Below are 8,212 nucleotides of genomic sequence, written 5' to 3'. Positions count from 1 at the left end.
ATTTTCTGAATTTTATTTTTAAAAATAAAAAATTTTAAATTCGATTTGTACTCTTATTTTTTCTTTTCAAATAATTCGGACCGTTCAATGTTATTAATATCAATTAAAAAAAATTACTTATAACAAACAAAAATATCCAAACTTTCAACAACAACGTATTATACCCATATTTAATTAATATAAAAAAAAAAAGTTGCCACGAGAAGATATGGTTAGTTTTTTAGTTCTATACTTTTATATGTAATGTGATCGCACATGCATGTGCTACGTGTGTGATGGTTCTTGCTTCATTTCTTCTTTACAAAACAGGCAAAAGCCAAGAGGCACTAATAGTCAAGAGAAATTGATTGCGTTTGCATCCTCTGATATTATTGATCACCACCTGTTTCATGTGTTTGTTTCTGTCCATACAGTACCCTGCTAACAAATTCATTTTGTTGGGTGTGAATGTGATGTGCAATTATTAGCACTTAATTACCGGCTACACGCATTCAATGCTTAAAAATTTAGAAATTGGCCTTATGTTATTATGTAAGTGTGAATGATCAAATGAATTGAGAAAAAAGTGCAACCATTGTGTACACCACATACTTTGTTGTTCTAAGGATTTTTTTTTCTTTCTTGGGTTACCTAATAGGTTATTATTTGTCAAAATGTTAAATGTAAAAAGAATGTTAAAAGATTTAAAATTTTTCAAAACATATAAGTCATAAAAAATAAAAGACAAAAAAATTATCATAAGTAATATTCATAAATGTCTTTTTTTAACTTTTAAAAAATATTTCTATGATTAAGGGACACAAATCCTCATCCATCTATGCCAATTTGAGTTGGTATCTTTATAATATTTATTAACCATAAGAAATGAAAATGAGACACCAAAAATAAGAAATGAAAATGACTCATTTGTTTTTGGTATTGAAAAGGACTCATGAAAGCCAATTGAAGCAAAGGCCCAGAACCTTCGGAGAGTGTCTTAGATCCTCCTAGGGTTTTTTATTTAATCTTTCTTTTTAGAGAAATGGATTTCGAAGTACACGAAGTAGGCCTACATCTAGGCCCAAATAGAGCAAAGCATAACATGGTATCATCACATAAGAACTCCTTGGCCCATTTTATTGTCAGTACTTTCCCTTCTATTTACAGCAGTAATCTGTAGTATGGCCCAAAAAGCATACCAATGAATTGCAGTAAACTAGAGTCCAAGTGTGATGTATACGGAAAAAAAAAAAAAGAGTCCAAGTGTGATATCCTGAGCAAGATGAATCAAAGATATTTGCTTCAAATGAAGCCTCACCAGGTTGGAATCCTACTGTAGTTGCTAGATTTGTGTGTGTAGGATGTTTGTGTGAGTGTGTTGTATGACCAAAAAAAAAAGGCTGAATGGTTATGAAAAGCAGCTTCCTTATCTATAGCTAGAAGAACTATCCTGATAAAATATGTCCTATCTTTTCTCTTTTTTTTATACTATACAAATTGCTTTATTATCTGCTTCTACTTGTAATGTGATTGATCATAAATGCAGAAATTTTTATGCGGCGAGAATGAACATACTAAGAAGATTCATCTAGTAAATTGAAAAGATGTTAGCAAGTCAGAGTTATGGTGGTATGGGAATAAAGCACGCTAGGGTTGTGAACCGCGCTTTTATGATGAAGATTGGGCGGGATTTAGTGGAGAAAAAAAAAAAGGTTTGTTGTGGACTCGTGTAATTCGGACGGTTGGAGATGATATTAAACTGGCATCCAATGGTTCACAAAAACAAATTGTAACTGATTATGGTTAAATAATTTTTGGATGGTATTTATTTTTGTAACTTTAGTTAGAATGATAGAAAAGTTTATTTTGGTTAGAGGTCAAAGCTAGTAATACTAATTGTCTTATAACCATAGTTAATTTATTTACCATATTGAGTTAGATTTTAGTAAAGTTAATTTTTTAATAGCTATAAATAGTAGATAACAACAATAGATACTCTGGTATACTCAATTATTCGATTTCAATTTTAGGTTTTGTATTTGTGCATATGACAAATCTCCTTTTTCTTAGTCTTCTTCTTCAACCTCAATCTTATTTTCTTCACTAAAATCAGATTCAGACCACGATTTCTTCATGGATGTGGTAAGCATGGAGAATCGTCTATCATGAAAGAGGTAAAATTCTTGGATACAAATAGAGCATTGAATTAGCATCCGATACTCTTTTCGACCTAATATCTGGGGGAATCACGGGTTACATGAGAATCAGGAGCTTTCAGCTGGTGAGCTTCGAAATCTAGCTCGCATTCAAGCTAACTCTTGAGTTTGCAGAGCACGAAATCGAGTACCAATTTACTTGCAGATCCAGCAAGTGTTTACTTTCTACATCCTCTATTGTCTCAATTGTGCTAAATGCTAAGAACTATAATTTCTGGTCAAGAGCTATGAAATTGGCACTGAAATCAAAGAATAAGATAGACTTTATTGATAAAACCATTATAAAACCAGATAAGAATGATTCTGCATATATATCATGGGATAAATATAACTTGTTTCTTGGTTAAATCTTCATTGAGTGCTGAGATTAAGATTGCACAGAGTGTTGCTTAGAATAAAATTGGTGTAAATTTATGGCTTGATTTGAAATGCAGGTACTATCATGAAAATAGATACAGGGTTGTTGAATTAAAAAGAGTTGTATGCCATGAAACAGGGAAATTCAAGCATAACAAATTATTTCACTAAGTTGAAGGCCATTTGGGAAGACATTGACAGTTTCAAACTAGTTTCACAATGCAAGAAATGCTATAAAAATGTTATTTGTGGCCTGAGAATTATGAGAGATTATCGAGATAAAACTTATGCAGTGAAATTTTTAAGAGGATTGAATGAGCAGTACGGAAGTGTGAGATCCCAAATCATGTTGATGAAGTCCCTTCCAGACATCAATAAATTTTTTTGCTGTTAACTCAGCAAGAAAGACAACTTAATAGATCAGGTTTGGAGACTCGAAACTTTACAGCTTTGGTCAATTCAGTTCCTAATTTCAATAATAATTCAAGCAGTGCTTCTAGAGGAAGAGGACAAGGAACCTGTGGAGGTAGAGGTGGAAGAGGAGTAAGAAATTCAGCACCTAAGACCTATTCTTATTGTCACAAGACAGGACATCTTATGGATACTTGTTACACAAACATGGATTTCACCTCATCTTTAGAGGCAGAAATGGCCATGAGAGAGACTAGCAATGGAACTATGGCTAATCATATTGTTGCTGGAATTGAAGAGAGCAGTACCAACAATGTCAAGCAGGTCAAGGAAACCGATGGCCAATCCTAATTCAATCAGAGTTTGAGAGATGCACTGCTTACCTTTCTTCTGCAGGAGTGTGCACAGTCTTCTCAAGGAACAAGTGTGACCGATGTTAGTCAATCAAATGTAGGAAGTGGAGATATACCTTTAGAGACTTATACACTTTGCATGAGCTCTTATATTGCACAATTATTGTCAGTAAAAACCTTTTTCTCAAATTCTTGGATGCTTAATATAGGAGCTACTGATCATGTATTACAATCATTGTATTTTTTTACAAATTTTAGACATATTAGGCTAATTCTGATGAAATTACCAAATGAAACACACACAATTGCAACTATAAGTGGTATTTTCAGCTACATTCTATCCCACAAATGTGTTGTACATACCAAGTTTCAACTTCAATATTTTATCTATTTCCAAACTTACAAAAGGCCTCCATTGCGAATGTGTTGTTACTGACAAACTTTGTGAGATATAGAATTGGGTCTCTTTGAAGATGATTGGCACAACTAGAGCAAAGCATAGATTATAAATGATAGATTTTTCTGCATTAGCTAGAGATAGCACGTAAGGACAGCATAGAAAATACAACATACAATAGGAGCAATAGAATTCTAGATATATAAAGTCATAGTGACAAGATTTTACTTTCTTCTTAGGACAGCAAATTTGGTTACACAAACTTCATATTTTTTATTGAGAATTTATGGTATTTTAGATTGGGTCATGTACCACAAAGCAAATTTGATATAATCAAACAAATATATCCTTGTGTGCAGTTTTCTATATCTACTTGCTCTAAACTATATGACTTTTGCTATTATACCAAGCAAAAACAGTTACCATATATCCTTAATGAAACAATAAGTTTAAACAATTTTGATTTAATACATATCGATAATCTAGGGGTCAATGTCACTTATTTATCTACAAGGTTATAAATATTTTTTAACTGTAGTAGATGATAAAACTAGGTTTGTATGAATTTATTTCATGAAATTAAAGTCAAAAGCCAGCAATTTAGTTCAGACTTTTGTTACATATGTGAAAACTCATTTTAATTCTTACAGTTATGGAATGGAGTTCTACAAGAAAACTACTACGCCTTAGCGCAAGGGTTGTCATATAGAAGGGAAGAAGCGAGCCTTGGAGCATTCTCTGATCTGATCCTCATGGAATCAATTCCATTCATCCCCTTGGAATGGGGCGGAGATATGGGCACCAACTCATTTACTAATCTCTCCAGCTTCTAATTCCACGGAAGAAACATAAAAAGATATCTGGACTGACAATGGTCCTTAGTTTAAATTTGATATATTTTTATAATTCATAGGATATAGTGCATCAAACATCATCTGTTGAGACACCTCAATAAAATGGTGTTATTGAGCGAAAACACCAATATATTCTTAACATTCCAAGAGCATTAATGTTCCAATTATCCTTGCCAAATTTCTTTGGAATTTTGCTATTGGTTTAGCCATTCATTTGATTGATAGACTTCTAACTCCAATTTTAAAAAATAAAATCCCTTATGCTATCTTATTTGGCAAGGATGCGAACATCAGTAACCTTAAAGTGTTTGGATGCTTGGCATTTGCTTCAACCTTAACTCATAGACGAAGAAAATTTGATAAACGAGCAATAAAAAGTATTTTTCTTGACAAACCAACTGGCACAAAAGGATATATTCTTTTTGATATTCACACTATGGAACTATTTCTGTCTCAAAATGTGGAGTTTATGAACATTATTTTTCTTATGAAATCCTTTCATGATGACATGACCAAAAATTCCAGAAATGTTCCTTCTCTACCTATTGCTTGTTCTAATTTTAATGGGTTTGATCCTTTTACTTATGATTATTTAGATACATTTCATCTATCTCTTGCAAATACTGATTCTTTTCATGAGCCTAGAGACCCTACCTCACTACTGATTCACATGTAGCTTCTACTAGCCCACCAAATAGTGCATCATCTAATTTTTATTCAAATGATGACATGCATCATCAGGATCTTAGAAGATCAACTCGTACAGGTGGACAGCAGACTGGCGTTTAACGCCAGAAAAAGTAGCAGATCTCACGTTAAACGTCAGATTTGGCACACAATGGGCGTTTAAACGCCAGAATGGTGCAAGGACTCGAATTCCTTGATACCTCAGGATCTGTGGACCCCACAGGATCTCCACCTACCCCACCTCTTCTTCTCTCCTCTTCACACCTTTCTATAACACTCTTCCCCAAACACCCTTGACCAATCCCATCAAAACCTCTTCCCCAAACACCCCTCACCTATCAAATCCTACCCTTTTCCCCACAACCTCTTCACCACTCACATCCATCCATCATTAAACCCCACCTACCTCACCATTCAAATTCAAATAATTTCCCTCCCAAAAACCCAACCCCTCATACACGGCTACCCTCTCTCCCTTACCCTATAAATACCCCTCCTTATCACCTTCAATTTCACACATCATACACACTACTACCCCCCTTGGCCGAAACCTTCACTACCCTCCATCTCCTCCATTTCTTCTTCTTCTACTCTTTTCTTTCTTCTTTTGCTCGAGGACGAGCAATCATTCTAAGTTTGGTGTGGAAAAATCTAAAGCTTTTTATTTTTCTATAACCATCAATGGCACCTAAGGCCGGAGAAACCTCTAGAAAGAGGAAAGAGAAGACAATTTCTTCCACCTCCGAGTCATGGGAGATGGAGAGATTCATCTCAAAAGTCCATCAAGACCACTTCTATGAAGTTGTGGCCAAGAAAAAGGTGATCCCCGAGGTCCCCTTCAAGCTCAAAAAGAGTGAATATCCGGAGATCCAATATGAAGTTCGAAGAAGAGGTTGGGAAATCCTCACCAACCCCATTCAACAAGTCGGGATCTTAATGGTTCAAGAGTTCTATGCCAATGCATGGATCACTAAGAACCATGACCAAAGTGTGAACCCGAACCCAAAGAATTGGCTCACAATGGTTCGGGAGAAATACTTAGATTTTAGTCCGGAAAATGTGAGGTTAGCATTCAACTTGCCAATGATGCAAAGAGATCCTCACTCTTTCACTAGAAGGGTCAACTTTGATCAAAGATTGGACCAAGTCCTTAGGGACATTTGTGTGGAAGGCGCTCAATGGAAGAGAGACTCAAGAGGCAAGCTGGTTCAACTAAGAAGGCTTGACCTTAAACCCGTGGCTAGGGGATGGTTGGAGTTCATCCAACGCTCTATCATTCCTACAAGCAACCGGTCTGAAGTTACAATAGACCGAGCTATCATGATCCATAGTATCATGAATGGAGAGGAAGTAGAAGTTCATGAGATCATATCTTTAGAACTCTACAAGGTGGCGGACAAGTCTTCCACTTTGGCAAGGTTAGCCTTCCCTCATCTCATTTGTCACCTATGCAATTCAGCTAGAGTTGTCATAGAGGAAGACACCCTCATTGAAGAGGATAAGCCCATCACTAAGAAAAAGATGGAGCAAACAAGAGAGCCCACTCATGGACCTCAACAAGAGCATGAGGAAATTCCTCATCATGGAATCCCTGAGATGCCTCAAGGGATGCATTTTCCTCCACAAAACTATTGGGAGCAAATCAACACCTCCCTAGGAGAATTGAGTTCCAACATGGGACAACTAAGGATGGAGCACCAAGAACATTCCATCCTCCTCCATGAAATTAGAGAAGACCAAAGAGTCATGAGGGAGGAGCAACAAAGGCAAGGAAGAGACATTGAGGAGCTCAAGCACTCCATAAGATCTTCAAGAGGAAGAACTAGCCGCCATCACTAAGGTGGACCCGTTCTTTAATTTCCTTGTTTTTATTCTTCTGTTTTCCGTTCCTTATGCTTTATGTTTTGTCTATGTTTGTGTCTTTATTACATGATCATTAGTGTCTAGTGTCTATGTCTTAAAGCTATGAATGTCCTATGAATCCATCACCTTTCTTAAATGAAAAATATTTTTAATTGCAAAAGAACAAGAAGTACATTGTTTCGAATTCTATTTTGAAATTAGTTTAATTATTTTGATGTGGTGACAATACCTTTTGTTTTCTGAATGAATGCTTGAACAGTGCATATTTTTTGAATTTTTTGTTTATGAATGTTAAAATTTTTGGGTCTTGAAAGAATAATGAAAAAGGAGAAATGTTATTGGTAATCTGAAAAATCATAAAATTGATTCTTGAAGCAAGAAAAAGCAATGAATAGACAAAGCTTGCGAAAAAAAAAGTGGCGAAAAATAAAGAAAAAAAAAAGAAAGAAAAAGAAAAAGCAAGCAGAAAAAGCCAATAGCCCTTTAAACCAAAAGGCAAGGGTAAAAAGGATCCAAGGCTTTGAACATTAATGGATAGGAGGGCCCAAAGGAATAAAATCCTGGCCTAAGCGGATGAACCAAACTGTCCCTAACCATGTGCTTGTGGCGTGAAGGTGTCAAGTGAAAAGCTTGAGACTAAGCGGTTAAAGTCATGGTCCTAAGCAAAAAGAGTGTGCTTAAGAGCTCTGGACACCTCTAACTAGGGACTCTAGCAAAGCTGAGTCACAATCTGAAAAGGTTCACCCAGTTATGTGTCTGTGGCATTTATGTATCCAGTGGTAATACTGGAAAATAAAATGCTTAGAGTCACGGCCAAGACTCATAAAGTAGCTGTGTTCAAGAATCAACATACTGAACTAAGAGAATTAATAACACTATCTGAATGCTGAGTTCCTATAGATGCCAATCATTCTGAACTTCAAAGGATGAAGTGAGATGCCAAAACTGTTCAGAAGCAAAAAGGCTACAAGTCCCGCTCATCTAATTGAAGCTAATCTTCATTGATAAGTTTGGAATTCATTGTATATTCTCTTCTTTTTTCCTATTTTGTTTTCATTTTCTTGGGGACAAGCAACAATTTAAGTTTGGTGTTGT

The sequence above is a fragment of the Arachis ipaensis genome, chromosome B08 (assembly GCF_000816755.2).
Source record: "Arachis ipaensis cultivar K30076 chromosome B08, Araip1.1, whole genome shotgun sequence".
NCBI lineage: Eukaryota > Viridiplantae > Streptophyta > Magnoliopsida > Fabales > Fabaceae > Arachis > Arachis ipaensis.
This window is presented reverse-complemented; position numbering follows the sequence as displayed.